This window comes from Phacochoerus africanus, chromosome 2, assembly GCF_016906955.1.
Source record: "Phacochoerus africanus isolate WHEZ1 chromosome 2, ROS_Pafr_v1, whole genome shotgun sequence".
Classification (NCBI taxonomy): Eukaryota; Metazoa; Chordata; class Mammalia; order Artiodactyla; family Suidae; genus Phacochoerus; species Phacochoerus africanus.
This window is the reverse complement of record NC_062545.1, coordinates 125,592,556-125,613,761: the sequence shown is the minus strand read 5'-3', so window position 1 is coordinate 125,613,761 and position 21,206 is coordinate 125,592,556. Positions and strand designations below refer to the sequence as shown.

At 42.0% G+C, this 21,206-nt stretch overlaps 1 protein-coding gene across 3 annotated transcripts in view; it reads right to left on the bottom strand.

Annotated features, from left to right (window-relative positions):
- Positions 1-5,840: 5,840 nt before the first annotated feature.
- Positions 5,841-21,206, bottom strand: part of MYEF2 (myelin expression factor 2) — a 72,235-nt gene continuing 56,869 nt past the window's right edge. For all 3 annotated transcript variants that reach the window (XR_007133099.1, XR_007133100.1, XR_007133101.1), the window contains one exon: positions 5,841-6,785. The gene's annotated coding sequence lies outside the window, so the exon portion shown is untranslated. The remainder of the gene's footprint in view (positions 6,786-21,206) is intronic.

The following is a 21,206-nucleotide window of genomic DNA, read 5'->3' as shown; positions in this document are numbered from 1 at the left end:
TTCTGCCCACAGGACAAAGAGCAGTGGCTCTCCATCCTGGATGCACATCAGAATAAACTCAGGAGCTTTCCAAAAACACTAATGCCCAGCCCTCCTCTAAGAAATCTGATTGAGTTAGTCTAGGTAGGATTGGACATCAGAATAGCTTTTAACCTTTTATTGAAATACTACATACAGAAGATGCCCATGAGTGTTCAGCTCGATAAATGTTCACAGTGGAACACGACCATGTAACCAACACACATATCAAGACACAGAGTGTCACCACCCCCTCACGCCCACCCCCAATCTGTGCATCCTTCCAAATACACTCCTCCCAGGGGAAGCCCTTTCCTGACTTCTGACAGCATAAGATGAGTTTTGTCTGTCTTTGACCATAATGGAATCATACAATCCAACTTCTTTATATTTAAATAAACTTTTAAATTTTGAAACAGTTCAGTTTTAAAAAAAAAAAAAAAAAGTGTAGACAGTACAGAAAGCGCCAGTGTACCCTGCACTGCATTTTACATTGTGATGGTAGGTTTCAGTTTGACACTTTTTGTCTGGTTTCTTTTACTCAACATCATACTAAAGAGATTTATCCACATTGTTGCATGTAGTTGTTGATCTTTCATTCTCATTGCTAAGTGGTACTCCATTATGCAAATAATCCATAATTATTTATCCATACTACTGTTGATATGCATTTGGATGGTCTCCAGTTTGGAGCTCTTACAAGCAGTGCTGCTATGAACATACCAGTAGGCATCTGTATTTTTAAAAAGCTTTCCAGGGATTCTAATATGCAGCCAGAACTGGAAACCACTCAAATAATCTAGGCCAAACAACTCATTCCTCCTTGTGCTGTTGTCCTATTATTTCTTATCTCTCAGTCGTTTCTGCCGGAGGGGGTGGGGGAGAGGAGTTGGAGCAGGGCATGGTGTTCTCTGCTCCCACAGGGCACAGGACAGCACTGGAGACAAAACAGATCTTCAACAAATGCCTGTGCAGACTCATCCATTGATTATGCTTTCCTATTTCACAACACCTTTTGTTCCAGGTTTGCAACTACTGCTGGGCTCCATCATCTCCCGCTGATGGGGTAAGCTGTTTGGTGCCTACCTTTGCTTCATCTGGCCTGAAAGAAGCCTTCGCTGTGGTCCTCACAAACTGGGTCCTGAACATGCACCTTTGGGACATGCTTGAAAAAACAAATCTTGAGTAGCAAGTTGAGAGGAGACAGAACGCACTATGAGCCCAGATCAACCAACCCATGGTGATATATTAGTTACTTGCCATTGTTCCTCTGTATATTGATTGTTTCTCAACTTCCCTCATTTTTCTCAAAGCTAATTATCTTTTCCTTATTGATTTTTTTATAGCAACTCTCCATCTATAAGGAAATTAACCCTTACTAACCTCCCATACATGGTGCACTTATTTGCAGTGTGCTTTATGCTATCGAATTCTGTATGTGGTGTCCCCTCAGAAACCTCATATCTAAGCCTTTTTTTTTTCCTTTCCTGGTCTTCCCTGGTGTCCACACAAAGCTGTTATGTGCCTGGCATTGTGAACATTCCAACCTGTTCTCAGTGGAACATGAGACCCTGATTTCTGCCAGGACATGGGGCTGTGCCACTGCTCAGTTTATCCACGTATTAGTTTCCTACTGTAACAAACTACTATAAAATAGGTGGCTTAAAACAACAGTAATGTATTATCTCCCAGTGCAGCAGGCCAGAGCTCAAAATCAAGGTGTTGGCAGGGTTGGTTCCTTCCAGAGGCTCTGAGGGAGAAACCATCTCATGTATCCTCCCTCTGATATGTTTTCCCCTAAGATGGATCATTGCTTGAGTGCAATAAGTGCATCTTACTCTCTTGCATCTTTCTCTTGGTACCAAGGACACAATAGATGTTTATGGTTAGTTGAGTGGACCACATTAGCACTGAAGACTGTGTGCCCACTTAATCTGCTCTTAGAGCTTCTCACTCACCTTTTTTTTATGTTGCACTGTTTGAAGTTCTTTTAGAGCCTGTTCTCCTAGCATTTCTCCTCACTATTCTACATCATCTACCTATACTCACCAGAAAGGAACTACTCAGCCACATCCCTGGTCCATCATCCTCACACCATGCTGGGTGGGGCCGGGTCACGCTGGCACAGCTCTGAAAGAGTGAGTTAGCTACACCCCAAGGCTCCAATACTGGAAACCTCACCTTTGCCCTTGTCATTGCTGTTGGGCCTATGTTACTGCACATGCACATTTCTGGCCTATTTGGAACATGATGCATCTACCTGTAAACTGCCAATCTGAACCTGCTCAATCATAAAGATTGACTAACTTCTTAACCCAAAGATCTAAAAAACATAAACTGAAACATGATGGAGAATCCCGAAGTATCTGAGTTCCAACCCCAAACGGATGGTGATACAACCAACTAGTGCCCAAAGAGTGAGCCAGACGGCTGGATCCTCTTCTCAAGAAGCCCAACGTGTAAGAAGGCACAAGGTGTTAAAAATTGCCCCTGTCTCTGCTGAGAGATGATGAAGGATTTGCTTTAAGCATATTCCTGCATTCTTGGTGCAGTAGCATTTAGGACTGCTGGCTAGCAAGCAAGGTAGAAATTAATATCTCTTGACTTCCTTCTCCAGCTACCTTCTACACTGTGATGGAAGAGATCATTCTGAACTCTGACCGTTCTATGGATGCAAATGGCCCAAGGCTCCTCATCTCATACAAGGCCATGCATAATCCAGCCCAAGCTTCCTCTAGAGAAATGGGTCACTGGGTCACTCCATTTCTAACCACACTACTCTACTCCCCATCACCCAAACACAGGGGCTCTCACTCCTCTATGTCTTGACTTAGGCTAGTCCCCTACCTGTACTTCCACATTCTCTCATCCTGCTAGAAAATGCAAATGTATATAGGTATATTTCCACTGCAATGCATTGCAATGAATCAGAACTAGAAACCATGGTAAACCTTTTTTATTTTTTTTTTTCCTGAGGGGGTGGTGTTTTGGTGGGGAGGATAAGAACAAGTGTTACAAAAATATTCATAGCCTGTGGGATGGAAGATCTCAGCAAATTCTGGGAGCATCTTTGACAACAGCCTCCTACCTTCCCCCTGTTCAGACTGCCTCAAGTTAGGGTACAGCCCAACCCACTGGTGATGGAGGCTGGGAAGCACGTGATACCTCCAGGGCCTACTCACCATCAGGTTCTCCATCAAGAACTCCTGTTATATTACCTAAACAACCAAATGTCCTCATCTGGTCCCAAGCCTACCTGAGGGCTGTTGCTAAAGCTTTGCTTGTGTAAAACACCATACAATGAACCAGGCAATTTGAGTTTTAAAGGTTGGATTTTAAATGTGAATCTGCACAACACAGAATCCAGGTCCTTACTCCATCTCTCATCTTACCAGCTTTGACTCCCTACTGTTCTGACCCCTCTGGAGCCTCACAGTAGCTCTTGCTCCTTCTTTCACCTGATCTCAGCCCTGATGAGGTGAGCAGCAGAGGTGTGGTAAAGAAAGAACTTGATATATAAAAGGAGGTGAGGTGTGCAGTGATGCATTGCTCATGGCTGTTATTTGGCAATTGCTTTAAAGATAAAAGTTTTATTAAAATTTTCAGTCAGGTCAGATTATTTGCATATCAAATTATCAGAATCAAGGTGTCATGTGACAAAAAAAAAAAAAAGGAAAACGGTCATTGCTGTGGCCAGGGGATGGGGTTAGGGGGAACTTTAGTTTCCAGCATGTATCACTGATACTGTGTGCATGCATTACCTTGTCACCAAAACATAAATGAGGTTTTTTTGTTTTTTTTTTTAAGACTATATATGCCTTTAACAGACCCATTGCACCATGGTCCTAGGGAATAGAGCATGCTAACCCCAGGAGGGCCTAAGGTTAAATATCCAATTAATTCCAATATATTTGCACCACTGCTTTGTTGGAGATGAACATTTGGGGGTTCTCTTATAAGTGCTTCCTCTTTCTAGTATTGGAGGTAGAGTCTAGAATTGCCTGTGAATTTGTAAATAACAAGAACATAGGAGATGGGTTCAACATCATTTCTCCGACAGGAAGCCAACAAATTACACAAATATGTATCTGAGAAGAAAAGGCATACTTAGGAATGCAAACTCACGTTTCCTGTTGGGGAATATTACAGTCCTGTAATGCAACACAAATGGTCAGCAATCTTCAATAGTAGGGTTTATTGGCTTATTTATTATTTGGAAACTAAACCAGCAAAATACAACATGCTGCAAATTTGTTTCATTTGCTCTCTTCAATCAACTCCAGATGAATTGTTAAGCTTGTTACTCTCTTATAGGCTATCAATAGTTTTTCCATCAAAAAACTATTTCAACTCATTATCGATACTTTTCAAAAACGCCACTGTGTAGCCACCACCCTATTGACAGCAGAGGATAAAAGAGAAAACACCTGAGGAAATGTGAGTCAAATGAATTCTGTGAGTAAAACCATCGCTTTTGTTTTAATGTGGTTCATTACATGATCTCTGATGATGCAAGTAAACACAGCAGCATCTCCATTTGCTGGGAGCACCAGCAAAAATTCCCTATACACACCCTCTCTCTGCTCTTCTGAAATAAGAGAGTCAGTGTGGCTAAGGATTATGCTTTGCACCTCGAGAGCCAGACTGAAATGCCCCACTAGCTCCTAGCTAATCACCTTGGCCAACTGTCTTAATTTTTCTGCCTAAGTTTCCTCATCTATAAAATAGGGTGAGCACCTGTATCTCTCTCATGGTGGGTGTGCAGAGTAAATAAGATATCACATATCTAGAGTCTGGCAGCAAGTAGGTATGCAATAAATATTAGCTCTTATAATTACATTGTAATGCAACAGCTGGACTCTGTGCTGTCCTACCTGGGAGCTTTCCTATCCAGGTACTTTGCCACGGCCTCACTGATGATTTGTTCTGTTCCTGGAGAGTGCATTTCTATTGGTCACCGTTCCCCACATTTCACTGCCTCATTCTGCCTCAGGTCTTTCCCATGTCTGGTTTCCAATACTTTATAGCTGAACAAGCTGGAGATTCAGACTCTTTTCTATCCCCTCCTCTGCTCTGCTCTGACATTGCTCTTCAATGAGGACCAGTACTGTATCACTCCATGAGGTGAGGGGGGTCCCAACCTCTCCTTGCTCCCAGTCATCCCTCATCTCTAGAGAATGCCTGAGCTTAATTACACCATCAGCTCCATAAAATCTTCAGCTCAAAGGAATGGAAAGGAAAAAGGAAGTGGAATTAAAACTCCCCTAAAGGGAAATGGAACATGATTTTACCTTGTTCCAATCTACCCCAAACTCAGGCTTAAGATATGGTGGAAAAATATGGTGGCTTGAGTAGCCTGTGGATTATTTTAAGAAGCAAATCCACAGGCTTTAGATGCAATATTTCACCCAAAATAGACAGATGAATTATCTTTTCCCTCCTGCCTACATAAATCTTACACATCATTCAAGACTATTCTGTAAGTACTCCATCCAGGAATAAACTCTCCCTTCTTTAAATGCCATCATGCCTTGTAACTTGATTCTGGCCCCTATTAATTCCGACCTTATGCGTTTGTTACAGGTATTGGTGACTAAGCCCTAACTTTTCCACTGGGCTGTCAGATATCTGAGGTCAAGGCTCCTGCCTTTATTTCTCATCCGCAGCTTGTCATCCTTGTTCATTTTCATGCTGTGTCATCATTACTGCTCCAGCCTGAATTGATGGCCCCATTTGATGCATGAGCAACAACAATTAGAGATCCAGACTTACAGTGACTTTATATTATCACAGCTTCAGAAACCATGACACAAACCAAGAAATAATCAATGGTGTTGTTTTTAATAGTGCAACTAAAAATGGATTACCTGTTCTAAGCATAGAAAAGCAATTACAGGTGGAGCTGCTATAGAAGGGGAGAGCTGATGTTCAATAATGTGATAGAGGAAACCTCAGGAAGCTACAAAAGTGGGTGATCTATTCTTAGCCCCAACTGGGAAGTAACTTTTTCACACATAGGGGTGCAAACCTATTAATATAACCACAGCCCTTAAGAATTCAGCTCCTGGTCCCCAAAGTCCTAATCCTCACAAAAGGAATGCAGCAGTCCGATCAATCTCTTCTTGGAGGCACAAAACTCAGAAATCTATATGAACAGAGGCAGCATGTTGGAGAAATATTGAAGGGAAACAAGGTCTTCTAAAAAAAATGTCTGGTGAACTCAGAGCCAGTGACATCAGAGCCAAAAACAGTATTTTCTTCTCATCAGTTTACATATATCTCAAAGCACATGTCATTCAGGGTTGGATATACATGGTCTCTCAGACTTGATTCCAGCCTTTTTCCCCTACAGTGTTTGGAAGATTGACAAGGAACCCTGAAGAAAAGGGTCAAGTCCTTATTTCTCTAATGACTTCTTCTGACATCTTCAAGATTCCTGTCCACACAGTCCCTTGAAGTCTGACTTCTCAAAGCAGAGAGCCCACGCCCATCCTGCCCAGGTGCTTCAGTGACCTTTACCCAGAAAGTCTTGCCCATCCCAGAGCTCTGCTAGGCAGGGGTCCCTGCTGCTCTCCAGCTTGGCCTGCCTCTAGACCAACTTAATATGTGAGATTTTCCTGCTCTCACCTTGTGCTTGAAGATGGCTCCCTCTGCATCCCTTTTCTCCAGAACACTCAATACCATCTCTGGGATGAGCTCAAGATGTTAAAACAGGCTGGGTGAGCTTTTCTCTCAAGCAGCTTCTCCTCTCTGCAAGTTTCAAGTTTCTAAGATAAGGAAATATGAAAAACATTGTTTCTCATCTGAAAAAGGGAAGGAGGAGGAAAAAATGAAAAACTCACACCAATGAATATGTCAACCCTTTATTCTGCCATAAGTAAAGACTCTGTAATAAAGGCATAATAAGCAAGACACATATATCCCAGGGAAGATGGGAGACTTTTTGACAAAAGCAACATGAGACAGGCAGAAAAGAAACCAGTTTGGACCAACACTAGACGAGTAAATGGTTATCTCCAAGTTCCTTGTGGAGGAGGGAAAAGAGAAAAGGGCAGAATCTGTGGCATATTTTTCTTTTGCAGCTTGAGGCCTATACATAATAACAGTGAATGGTATTTCCGTTCATTCTCCACAATACATTTGCCATCTTCATAAAACCCAAGGTACAGAATCCTAACAGTGTTAGAAACAGACACTAGATTTGGGTGATGCATACCTGAACACCAGAGTTCAAATCAGTGGACAAAACCAAGTGAGTAACCCCCTCTAAAAGGACTGGCTTAACCTCAGATTATTTCCACCTGTATACACAGAATAAAAATACACAGTTTTTGAAAGGGAATCCAGGTGTCTGGGTGAGACTTTTGCACGGCATAGATGATTTGAAAAATAGCAGACGCTTTTATCCAATTTACCACACCGCTCAGTTACTAAGGAAATGGAAATTCTGGAAGTGGGCCAGCCATGCTTAACCAAAAGATTTGTGCTTTCCAAAAAGGAGTGGAGATAAACCTAGCTTATCTTTCCCATCACATACAAGGCCTACACAAGGCAGAAGTTTTCCAACCATAATATATTGTCCCCAAACTTTTTCATTTTCGCTATTTGTTGGATAAACAGTCCTGGATGAAACAACTAAAGAATCTTAAATAAGTGTGGTAAACAGGCAAACCACCAGTCTGCACACACTTGGGGCAACGATATATAACTTCTTATTACACAAGTAATCAAGTAATGCTTGTTTACTGTTAAACAAAATAAACCTAGAAATTATATGTATAAGCCAATCAGAGAAATTAAGAATTGCCTATTATCCTCCCACTAGTGTAATAACCACTATTAACATCTTGGTATAAATTTTTCCATACTTTTTTCATATGTACACATAAGTAGACTATATATCTAATTTTTATAAGATTAGGGTTATTGTACATATTATTCTATAACCTATTTTTTTTCATTTAGGAACATACTTTCATATAAACAGACTTTTATTTAATGATTTTAATACTGACAGAGGACCCCCATTGTACCATGATTACTTTATTAGAAAATGTAGGTTATCTACTTTTTTTGGACACTATAAACAATGTTACAACAGATGAATATACTCAAGATGCACTTCTGGTCATTCCCTTTGGACAAATTCTTTAAAAAGGAATTTGAGGTCAACACTGTTCAGATTTCATAGGTTGTTCTGAGGTACATTGCCAAACCGCCCTTGAGAAGAACGGTTCCAATTTATACTCCCACCTGCATGGTGTGGGTGAGAGTCCAAAACATTAATCTTCTCGCTCTGCCGTAAACACTTTGACAGACCCATCTTCTTATGGCCATAAGAAGCTGAAGCCCTTAAAACATGTCCATCATGTGCAAACAAACACATATAAGAAACAAAATGTTTATGATGATCAGCAATGTGTGTGTGTGTGTGCGCGCTCGCGCGTGCATGCACGTGTGTGCTCAATCAAAACAAAAATCTTCAGGAGAGTCTCATTTGGCAATACCTCTTAAATCATATTCTCTTTGTAAATACGTAGTTTAACCAAGTCACCACATGAGTCTCAGATTCTTTATCAACTAGACACTCTCTAAGGTCCCTTTGGTTCCACAATCTATGATTCTATTCCTCAGATGGAGAGTAAAAGGCACAGGCCCCCCAGGATGGGAAGAGAGGCCTTTCATGGGGCTCAGTTTCCTCTCTAGCCATCCCTCCCCAGTTCCCTGCAGAGGCATCTTCCTGCCCATACTCTTTCCTGAGGGAATCTGGCCTCTCCTGAATTCTGTGGCTTTAGACACCCTATCCCTCCTACCTTAGAATATTACCACTCTCTTCTTTCTCCCATGGCAAATTCTACTCACCCTTTAAGGACCACCCCAGTAGCACCGTCTCTGTGAAGCTTTTTTTGGGTGTCCCCAAAAGTCAATTTCTGTTTTTTCCATGTCACTGTTTCTGCCTCTTTTCTGCCACCAATAACCCTGAAGGTGTTGATCTTCTTGTCTGTCTCTCCCATGCTCTCTGTGCTTCCTGAGTTAAGAACTGTGATGTGCATATTAAAGATGCTTTTTAAGTACTTGATAAATGTGCAAATGAGTGCACAGGTTATAATCCTTCTGAGTCCATTTGTGACATCTCCACAAACTTCAGAGATCTCCCCAAATCTATATCAACTTGAAGACAGTTATTTTGCCCACCCAGGGGCCAGGATTTCTTCTAGGATTTTTCCCAGATCCATGCTCCTCTCAAGAGCATGCTCATCCCTCCTTTTTTTTTTTTTAGGGCTGCACCTGTGGCATATAGAGGTTCCCAGGCTAGGGGTGGAATTGGAAGTACAGCTGCCATCTTACACCACAGCCACAGCAATGACAGATCATAGCTGCATCCTTGACCTACACCACAGCTCACAGCAACGCTGGATCCTTAACCCACTGAGCAAGGCCAGGAATCAAACCTGTGTCCTCATGGATACTAGTCAGATTTGTTTCCGCTGAGCCACGACGGGAACTCCTCTTCCCTCCTTCTGATGAACAGGTAGAAACTCCTAGGCTAGGAAAGCAGGGGCTTGGACCCAGCCCATACACACAGTGCCAAGGGGCCAACCAGGGACTACCTGCCATCCACATTGAGGGCTCCAGGGGGAGAAGGGAATGTTGCAGGAATCTAGCTGAACATAGGTGGGCTGGTAGGTGTAAATGAGACAGAGTCTTTACATGCCCTTTTAGCAGCCACCTGTAGCATGACAGGGAATAGAAATGAGAGATTATCGACTTTATCACATCAGACCCAGGCAAGGCCTAATGTGACTTTACCTCAAGCCATGTAAACATTCTCCAGGTGCATCAGGTAGTGCTTCAGAAGTGCTAACACCCTACATGCAGTTCCTGAAGACAATCCCCTCCCACTAATTTTCACACAGCAAAACAGATTCCCAGCTGTTTTTCAAATTGATTTTAATCAAAGGTCTGCTTCTCCTTTTGCCAGGAAATTGCAGCCCTGTCACACAGCCATGGCTGGAGGAGGCTGCCACTGAGCCTTTGGGAGCAGCAAATCCTGGTGTGGGAAGCTGGAATTCTAGGAGCAGAAAGGCTACCTTCAAAACTGCCCTCAAGGCCTGCAGTGAGATTAGTCCAGAACTTTGAAACACGAAGTATAATGGCTGAAAAGTGAAGTTTCCGGAGCTTGATACCCTGGGCTTGAATTCCAGCTCAGCCCTTTTCTGTGTGACACTTGGCAGGTTGCTTTTCTTTCTTTGATCTTTGTTATCTTTTATTTATTTATTTTTTGCTTTTTAGGGCATATGAAAGTTCCCAGGCTAGGGGGCGAATTGAAGTTGCAGCTGCTGGCCTACGCCACAGCTGCAGGAATGTGGGATCCGAGCCATGTCTTGGCCTACACCACAGCTCATGACAATGTCAGATCCTTAACCCACTGAGGGAGACCAGGAATCAAACCTCAGGCCTCATGGATACTAGTCAGATTTGTTTCTGCTGCACCACAATGGGAACTCAACTATCTCTTTTATAAAACTATCAGACTTACTTCACTCTCTCACTGTTTATAAGTCTTTTCTCAAATGTCATCCCTTCCAGATGACTCTGTCTAAAATGGTACTTCCTGCCACTCCCCATCCCCTGGTCTAGCTTTACATTCCTCCTGGCATGTATTACTATCAGTATTCTGTTAGGTCCTTTGTTCATTGATCTCCATTAGTAGGGCGCTCCAAGAAAGCAAGGTCTTTGTCTCACTCACTCTAGAAAAGTTGCTAGCATGTATTAGGAACTCAGGAAATACTTGCTGAATGCCTGAGTGGGAATAGTGATTGTGCCTATCGTCAGACCGCTATGGAGATTAAATGAATAAGACACAAAAATGTTTAGCATATTGCAGTAGCATATCAGAGGTACACAGTGTATGATAACCAGTGGTTCTAATGATACTAATAATAAACATTCCATCCCTAGAGTCATTTTTTAAAAAAATCTAATAGTGAAAATAGGACCTTATATAGTCCTTTTTTCATGTTCTTTATTGAATTACTTAGCTTCCCCCCCTAAAAAGGATTTTAGCTATCTTACAAAAATACGTAAAACTAGCTGTACCCACCTAACTTGCATCATTCTGGAATATTTTTTACAGTTGTTGATAAATTTTTAATGCATTTTATTTGCTTATTCATATAAGTCATGGTGAACACAGTTAACAGTCTCATTCTTCTCATACACAACACTTAGAGAGTCTAGTTGTCAAACCTTAGAGAAGGAAGTGTACAGCTATCCCCAGCTAAATAGACATGGTGGTCTGGTCTCGGCCCCTTGCCAACATGCACTCATTCTCTGCCCTACAGCTTCACAGCTCTCTCTGAGGACGGCAGCTCTTAGATGTCAGTTAGCGTTCTGGAATACAGTTTCCCACAAGGACTGTATTTAATGTACTTAATGTATTTAATGACTCTCCAATATGGAGTATTGCAACGCTCACAGCTGTAACAGGTTCCCTCCATTTTTCCCTTTCACTTTCTATACAGCATGTAGACCTTTGGATTCAGTGTTCCCATGTGGTTAGTCCTGTAGAGTTTCACTCATCTTTTCATCCCCATTCACTCTTCTCATCTCCCAGTGGCCTTTGTCCATATCTGTCATCCTGATCTCTGTTTTACTGCCACCTATGCAGTTCTTAGATGGCTCCCAAAGTCTTTAGACATGATTTCTTTTTACACTCCTAAATTACTTGATTAAGCAAATATATGCCCAAAAATTCATAAAATTTCTTAGTTAAATTAATAAATACTCAAATAGGAGTTCCTGTCATGGCGCAGCAGAAACGAAACCAACTAGGAACCATGAGGTTGCAGGTACGATCCCTAGCCTCGCTCAGTGGGTTAAGGATCTGGTGTTGCCGTGAGCTGTGGTGTAGGTCGCAGACTCGGCTCGGATCTCATGTTGCCGTGGCTGTGGTGTAGGCTGGCACCTGTAGCTCTGATTAGACTCCTAGCATGGGAATCTCCATATGCCACGGGTGTGGCACTAAAAAGCAAAATAGATAAATAAATATATACATACATACATACGTACTCAAATAGTCTTTGGTTTAATTGATAAATGCTCATAAAAGAGTTTACTTTTTGTAAACAATTCTGTACCTGGTATTGTCCAAAATAGATGATATGCTGAGTATTATGTATTGTAGAAATTCTAAGCTTAATTCAAAAAGATTAGGTCAGTGAATCCTCAGAAACATGTATTATTTATACATGGTCCTAATCAGAATCTTCACTATTATAGTTTCTAACAGGCTTGTTTTCCACATGATCACCAGAATCTTGCACCAGTTGAAGTGGTCAAGAGAACATTTCATCCAGCTAAACTTTGAGAAAACATACTTTAGCATTAAATAGTCAAGAAAAATTCTAAAATAGAAAAAGAAATGTGAGAACAAATCACCAAGATGAGAAATCAGGAAAAGATAATCAGATAAAGCAAAGGGTAAAATAATTCCTAAGAAAAAGATATGTTTTTCTGCATAACGGCTAAAGTTAAGCCTCAGCCACAAATCTGGCTGCAATGTGTAAGGCAAAGAGGAAAACATATTCGCTTATGAGACTCACAAATTGTCAGTTCACTTAGGAGAGTCACAGGACTGCCTAGAAATGCAATCCTAGAAAATTTCCCTTGTGAGTCCTATAATAAAGGGAATACTGCATAAGGGGGTGAATTACTTCCTCAGCAACCCCCCACATTAAATACCATGGAGAGTTAAATAGGAGTACTTCTTCCAGCATCCACAGCAGCAGTAAATGTCATTACCTACAAGGCCACTCACAAAAAGTGGTCCATGAGGAGTTGAGACAGCAGTGTCCCAGGATGTAACTCTCAATTCAGGAATAACTTCTAGAATTTTTTAAAGAATAGACTTAACCATTCACTCAGTAAATACTGAATGGGTATTTAATGGGTCAGGTACCACACTGGGCATTAGGGAAAAAGCAATAACAAGACAAATGTTGTCCCATCCTTCAGAGAATAACATTACTTGTTGGAAAGATAGACCAACAACTATGAAATGTTGAGATGTGTGTAAGGAGAGGGCAGCCAAACCCGGGATTTTCAGCTCCTTGGCCATCTCATCTCCGGTTGCTTTTTCCTGCACTTTACTACAGCTGATGTAGTCTTATTATCATGTACTACCTGGTTATTACTGTAATCAGTACCACCTCCGAATCTGCTTGTGAAGACCCACTCTCCACCCCTCAGCCCCTCCCCAGGCCCAGGTCACCCCCGTGATTCTTTCACCTCACTGATATCCCGAAACCATCCGCCACGTTCTCACTACCCACAATCAGTCCCCTCATTTTCTTATTCATTGAGATCACATAGTCTATCATTTATAATCACCTCCTCCTTTATACCTCTCTTTTCTGTCAACACTTGCTTGGAATAAAACATGCCTGGCGGAATCCAGTTTATCCACTCCCATATTTTAAAACTGGAGTATTTGTGGAGGATAAACACATGCACAAAATAAACCTAACCAATTTCACTTTAAATTCATGATCAAAAATCTGAATAAAACACTCAATACTCCTCTTGCGTTTTCTTAGTAAATTAACTCTTCTAATTTGTACTGATTATTTCATACCTTCTACAGTTTCTCTTCTCAATGCTTCTTTGAATATGAACTAAACGTGATTCTTAAGTCTTCTTTATGATGAAAAGAAACCATCAGATAAGGATTTATATATCTTCCTTCCCACCTAATCTGTGAATCTGTATCTATTTCTCTTGTTTGAAGGGAGTAAGCAGAGCTTTGCCAACAAATGCCCATCTACCCTCTGGAGCTCTAGAACCCTGACCTCTGCGCCTTCTCAAAGATTTCCTTCACTTCGCTGCATTTTCAATTTGTGCTCGTTTTTTGGATTATCCCCATCAATGCACAAACACGCTATAGAATGTCTTCTGGTAAAAACAGACAAATAAAACCCCAAATCCCTCACCCAATATTCCCCTCCAGCTGCTCAGTTTCTCTTTCACATACAGTAAAAACAAACAGACCCTCTGCTCTTTTCCTTCTCATGGTTTATTCCAATTTTACTTCTACCCTCCGGACTCCATTGACATGTCTCTGTTAATGTCACCCATGATCTCTGTGTTGCCAAATATAATGGACTGTACTGCACTTCACCTTCACCTCTAACCAGTCCTCCTTGAAAACTGCCCTTCTTCAGCTCTGGCAATACCACATTCCTTTGGTTTTCCTCCTACCTCAGTGGCCTCCTTTCTGAAATCACTTACTGGTTCCTCTTTTTCTGCCCAGCTGCATCTCTGAGCTGTGCACACCTATATTCAACCGCCTGCTTAATACAGAGGTGTTGGAAGGACAGTGTAACTTAGGCTGGCAAGAGAGAGAACATCCTTGCCAGGATGCTACTATAGAAGCCTGGGCAACAGATGATGCTAGCAATGGATATGGAGAGAAGTGTGCTGACCCAAGAGATGTTTAAGAGAAAGAGTTATCTGGATCCAGGGATTGATAGGGGTGGCAGAGGGTGAGAGAAGAAGAAACACAGATGACAACCAGGGGGGTATCTTTCACTAAGATTAAGTTGGAAGGAAAATGGGTTGCATTCAATACATCCTTTAGAAGTTTTCCAGAAACCTACCCATCTTCATTGCTTCAAGAAAAGGATTGACACAGCCTAGAACAAAGGAATTGTTTGTCAACATTGTTTCAAATTCAATTTGTTTTTTATACCCATATACGACATTTTTGAAAGCCAAGATTTGTTGAAGGAAAAACGTATTTTCTTCAATCTAAAACTCACGTCCACAGATCAAGAGCAAAGTGTGGAGTTCTGAGTATAAAACTCTGCCAAGCTATCAGGTAGGCTAGGGCCTGTCACAGATAGGATTCTTTGAAGCTGTCATTTAAATGGAATTTGGAGTGTTACATGTTTATTGGAGCTCAGCTCCTGTGAGAGGAAAGGAGGAAGGAGAATTTGGAGGTTAAATAAGTTGAACTTCAAGGCTGGTCCAATGAAGCCTTGCTCCAACCAGTGAGGAGTTCTCAAATGAGCACTGCCCAGTGGAGTCATCTGCATGGGACTTAAATGGCTGGGCTTCTGCATCCCTGCCTTACATAGATTTGGGCTGCTCTGGGGAGGGTGTGATCTAGGGTGAGACAGCTCGGCAGCTCAGGCAGTCCCCAAAGGGGCTAAGCTGGAGGCCATCTGTGATGGCACCCTGGTTGCTGGGGCAACACGCCCTTCTTCCAGGGGTATGCAGGAGATACACATCCCTGCAGGGAACTTCCAGTCTGGGGAAGAACTAGAAAAAGAGGGAGAGAAAGGTAAGAGGTGAAATAGGCATGTTCTTAGGTTCTATAAAAAGGTATTATAGTTCACGTTCTCTGGGAATATCCAGCCAAAGTCAGAGCAAGCAGACTGAGTAGCCCAGCAGTCTGGAAAGCAAGGGCCCTTTTCACAGAGACTTGTGCCAACCCTGCCAGCAGGAGATTTATTTATAAAGAGTGACCACAGTCACAGCATCAACAAAAGTCCTGGGCCACGTGGGCCTGGGGTTCTAAGCTATTCGTATGACAAAGGTCAGCCTTCTTGGTCAACTCCCCTGCTCTTCTCTAGCCCCATCCCATCCCTGACAGCAGTAGAGCTATGACCACCTCCACCTGTACTGGCTAAGGAAGGTCTTGGATGGACATGAAGTGATGTGGATGACCTATCCCAGCACGGAGAGAATTACAAGGCACTTACTGTCTTTCCCTCTTCAAGACCAGGGTCTCTCATGTTCAGTCCTTTCATGCTCTAGTGCTTTTGAGTTCTAAGTCAAGGGGAGAAATTCTAAGCCCAGCAAATATGGAAGAAGCCCATGAAGTAGCTGCCTTCACCTGCTTATTTAAAGGAGGCATCCATCTCCCCCTGCAGGGATGGCAGCCTTCACAAAGCAAACTAAGAAAAAATGATGGTGCTAACTCAGACTCTGAGAGGGTTTATTATATTAAAGGGAAGAAAATAAATCCTCTCACTCCAGCATGTCTGAGTTAGCCCCACCCCATTTCTTGTCTCAGCTATCCCCCCCCCCCACCAGGACACCCCAGCAAAACAGAGCTGGAGAGGATAAAGAAGCCAGACCAAGGTACTTGTTAAACCACCAAGTGCTGAAACACTTATGGAGGGCTTGTATTTGAACTCTGAGAATGAAGACAGAGAGTGAGGCTAGCATAAATGAAGTGGGGGGGGGTTTAACAAGTATAAAAATGCAGGCTAAATTTTTGCAAAATTCCATTTTTTTGGTAAATATAGCTAATGAAAATCCCTCATATATTCATTTTTCTTCCCCAGCTCATGGCCTGCCCAATGCATTCAATTTCACTGAGAGCTGAACACTCCGCCAAGCTCTGGGATCATAAAACGTGCCCTCATGGAGGGACAGTACAATGGGAAAGGTGACAAATATTTATATTCTAGGACTCTAACCACCTAGCCTTAAAAGTATGTGGTGCTATCTCCATTTGTTGTTTCAGAAAAATAGAAGGAGACTTAACCCATCTAGCTAATTCTAAAATTATAATCACTCCAAAATGTGTTTTTATTTTAAATAATATTTGATCTGCAAAACTTGAACTCCCCCTTAGTATTCAAGGAACTGTGATATGTCCTCCAGTAATGGGGAAAAAGAACAAATTTTGAGAAGAATGTGAAAGCCCTCTAGGCATAGAAAATGTTTTCAATAATTCTCAACAAGTTGGACCCACAGAGCAATTGATGAGTCCAGTCTGAATTGGGTGGAAACTGGAGATGTTAGGTCATGCTCTGAGCCAGTGCTTGACCCAATGTTTTGCTGGGTCAAAGGATGAGGGTGAGAGAAAGTTGGCAGGTAACCTGTGAACACGTAAACCACTGAGTAGACTGCTGCTCATTCACAGCCATGGCTACGGCCCCAGTTAGCCACTTCTGTGACTGCTAGAGACAAAAAGATGAGGGAGCTCGGCTCAGTGGGCTGAGCTGAAAGCTCCTTGTCAGGGATTCCCAGGCTGCTCTCCTAGGAAAGCAGACTGAGGCAGAGCCACTCATGGGACAGCAGCAACTGAGACACTGAGGGCTCCCTGGAACAATGACTTAAGAGTCAGCACTACTTCTACCCCGGCAGTCTCAGGTTGTTCTGAACACACTGACTATCAATCACTCACCTTATTAAGGGTTCCCTACGGGGCCTGACTCTGCATGTTTAACCAGCAAAAAGCAATGGTAGAATATGTGCCCTCTTCTGTAGGTATGTTATATATTTCAACAAAAAGTTAAACATTAAAAGAATAATAATGACAAGCTGGGAACAATCTTAGCCATCTGCTTCCTTTCCCTTCCTCTATCTTCATGGTAGTCGGAGCAACCTACAGAAGCCTTCATTTCAGGGTTGGGGTACAGATAATAAAAGGCAGGAGCTGGCCAACATTCCTAGCTCTCCTTCCATGAAAGTCAAAAAGCTCTTTTCAAATGCCTGATTTCACAGGGCTCCTCTTTGTAGATTTTCCCATATTCCCTCCAACAGAAGTTGGAAAGCCCGGGCCCATTTGAAGTATCAGCAGGTGGAGCTAGAGAGCTAAGTGAGGCCCTTGGTTAGGGGACATTTCAGACAAATGCTTGGAGAACTGAGCAGATGGCACTTGGATGGGAGCAAATAAAAGGGTCAATTTATAAAAGACGCTGTGTATTCTTATCAAGTCCTGTGGATGTTGTCAAGGAAAAGTCATTGCGGAGGTCCTTATTTTCTGCATTCATTGATTCCCTCAACAATATTAAGGAGATGCCCACCACCTGCCCAGGACTGCGTTGAACACTGGAAGTGCAGGAGGAAATGAGACACAGTTTAGCCCTCATGGAACTTAGATTCGGAGGAGCTGGTTTACCTTACCTGCACGTAGGCATTAGATAGACCTTTATCTGCTTCCTGGCTCTGATACTTAGTTGGGAACCCATCAAATATATTTAAATACATTGATTCATAATGTTTATTTAAGTCAAATTGGTTATTGGGGGGGGGGGGAAACAGAGAACCAAGTATCATGAGAACTGACAAATAAAGAGAAAGAATCAAGCATGTATATTGTCTTTACTATGTACACTAAGTACTCCTGGGTATCCACCAAGTGGATGATAGAAATCATCTTATTGTAAAATATTCCAGAGTTCCTGTCATGGCACAGCGGAAATGAATCCAACTAGGAGCCATGAGGTTGCAGGTCTGATCCCTGGCCTTGCTCAGTGGGTTAAGGATCTGTTGTTGCCATGAGCTGTGGTGTAGGTCACAGACGCGGCTCAGATCTGGTGTTTCTGTGGCTCTGGCATAGGCCAGAAGCTGTAACTCCGATCAGACTCCTAGCCTGGGAACTCCATGTGCCACGGGTACGGCCCTCAAAAGACAAAAGACAAATATATATATATATATATATATATATATATATATATATATATGTTCCAAGTAATAAATTTAGAATTTATAGATGTCATTCTTCTGCAAGCTCTAAAAAACAAATTGATTCAGGTAACAAGCATGAATAGCTGCTAACATCCCTAAAAGAGAGGCAAGGAGACCTCATGTGCTTTCTGAGGAAAGACCTCACCAACACCTTAATGGTGCCAAAGTATAGCCCAGTAGCAGGGCAGATTCTGAGCAAGCACAAGTAGTCTTGCCAAAGGGAGAGAACTGACTCTGATCAAGCCTCTGCATCCAGCTGTCGATTAACAAAAATACAGAAGATGGCGGAACATACTGAGTTACCATGGGACACAGTCAACAAAATCAGGACTGTGGGAAACTACAGATCAAATGCCCTGGGTTTTTTCAACAGATAAATTATAAGGAAAAGAAGAGGAAGTCTTCTTTAGTCTTTAGTCTCTATAAACTAAAAGAGACTAAAGAGACTTTTTTTAAGTCTATGCTATAGTGTTCTAGAGATGCACCCAATTAAGGATGGGTGATAGACTATTAAAAATACACCCACACGGAAGTGACTACTACAGAAGTCAGGAGTCTGGTTACTTTCAGAGAAAAGGATAAACTGAGTTTGCAGCATGTGAAAGGATGCCTGGGGGGGGGGGGGAGGCAAGTTCTATTTCTTGACTTGGGGTGTTTACAAAGGAGTTCACCTTATAAAATAAAATAGCAACAGTAATGATATAACAAGAAACTATTCATTTCTTTTATGTAGCTTTTTATCTGTGCTTTATTTTACAATAAAAAGCTTTTTAAGACCCATTTGCAAAATGAAGAATAAATGTATAAAGCTAATCTAATTAGCTTCCTAAATTCCCTCTTCTTGGTACATCCTTGTTTTACTGGATAATTGTCCAAAACAAGTACATGTGTGTTCTGGGAATGTGTTTTCAAGAATCACTACAATGTCATCAGTCAACAAACGTTCATTAAGTACTTAACTATGTGCAAAGTTCCTTTGTAACTGTTCCCTTGTAACTGACTTGTAGCTTCAGATATTTGCTCTATTTCCTGTATTAACAACATACATTGTAAATATTCACTGAGGGTTTGAGTTTTTCAGTTATTTTGTTTGTTTATAATGTTTAGTTTTGTTAATTGGTTGAACTATTGCATTTTGGAGAAAGGCTCATGAGACACTTCCATTCACACAAAGTTAAGTAGTCTCTTCTCCTGGGCTTAGCCACTACTAGCAATGAGGCCACAGTCCAGTGGTCCAGGGCGCCATCTCCTGCAGGTGTTGGCAGCCAGCACTCTGCCTGCTAAGAATCTGCTCTGTTACTGGGCGACACTTCAGTGACTCATCATTCCAGCATCACAACCACATACACATCTAGACAGTCAGTTGCTAGAAATGATGGTTTCAGAGAGGTTTTATAATGGGTAACAATTCCCAGCAAAACAAAAGGATGTTTGAGAATTTTTACCAGTTCAAGTTCACAAACATGCGGAAGCAACTTACTCCTTTCCACCAGAAAAACCCAGTTTCTAAATTTAAAACTTAGCAAGCACATCAATTTTCATGCTTTTTCTACAAAAGCAAAGGAGCCATGAGAGTTGCAAAACTAAATGCAAAAAAAAAAAAAATCCTTTATGGCCAAGAAGCTTCTATATTAATCAAAAGCATTATATTAATGATAATAATAATAATAAAGATGACAGGTATTGGATAGATAGATAACATTGACCATGCTGCAGAGGCTGTCCTAAGCAGGTTATATGCATTCATGTATGTAATCCTCATACAACCTAAATAAAGGGTACTAAAAGATACCCATTTTACAGAAAGTAGAACAGAGGAGCAGAGAGGTTAAATAACACGGCCAAGGTCACATAGCTAGTAGGTAGCAATGTTTTGACCTAACCAGTGGTATGGCTCCAGAACCTGTGCTATCAGCCACATGTTACTCCACTGGCCGAATTCTTAACATCTTGGCAAGCCCAGTAAATGCTAGGGTACAGAAGATAGTAATTTATATTTGAGCACCCCCTGGCTCGTCAGATTTGTGTGTTAGAACTTCTGGCAGAGGGCACAGCTAATCAATAATCAAATAGCCTCCCCTCCACTATGTCTCTTACTAGTTCTTGCAGCTGTCCACTTCTCTCCATCCCTATTGCCATTACTCTGGCTAAGCCATCATCATTTATCCACCAGACTATTGCAGGAGCCTCCTAAGTGACCTTCCTGCCTCTAGCTCTAACTGAAGAGAAGATGAAAGGCCAAAACAGAAATATAAAAGGGTACCAGGACTTCCCGTCGTGGCACAGTGGTTAACGAATCTGACTAGGAACCATGAGGTTGCGGGTTCGATCCCTGACCTTGCTCAGTGGGTAGATGATCAGGCGTTGCCGTGAGCTGTGGTGTAGGTTGCAGACACGGCTTGGATCCCGCGTTGCTGTGGCTCTGGCGTAGACTGGCAGCTACAGCTCCGATTCGATCCCTAGCCGGGGAACCTCCATATGCCGTGGAAGCAGCTCAATAAATGGCAAAAAGACAAAAAAAGAAGGGGGGGGGAGTACCAACCCAGCCAAAGAATGCATATACACCAGTTCCAACAACTTCTAGAAACAAAAGCTGGAGATAGAGAAATGAAATTTGATGCAAACTCAGGTCCTTACAAATCTAGAGAAAGTCAAAAGCAGAGCCAGTATGAAGACATGAAATAAAACCACTGGCAAAGGGC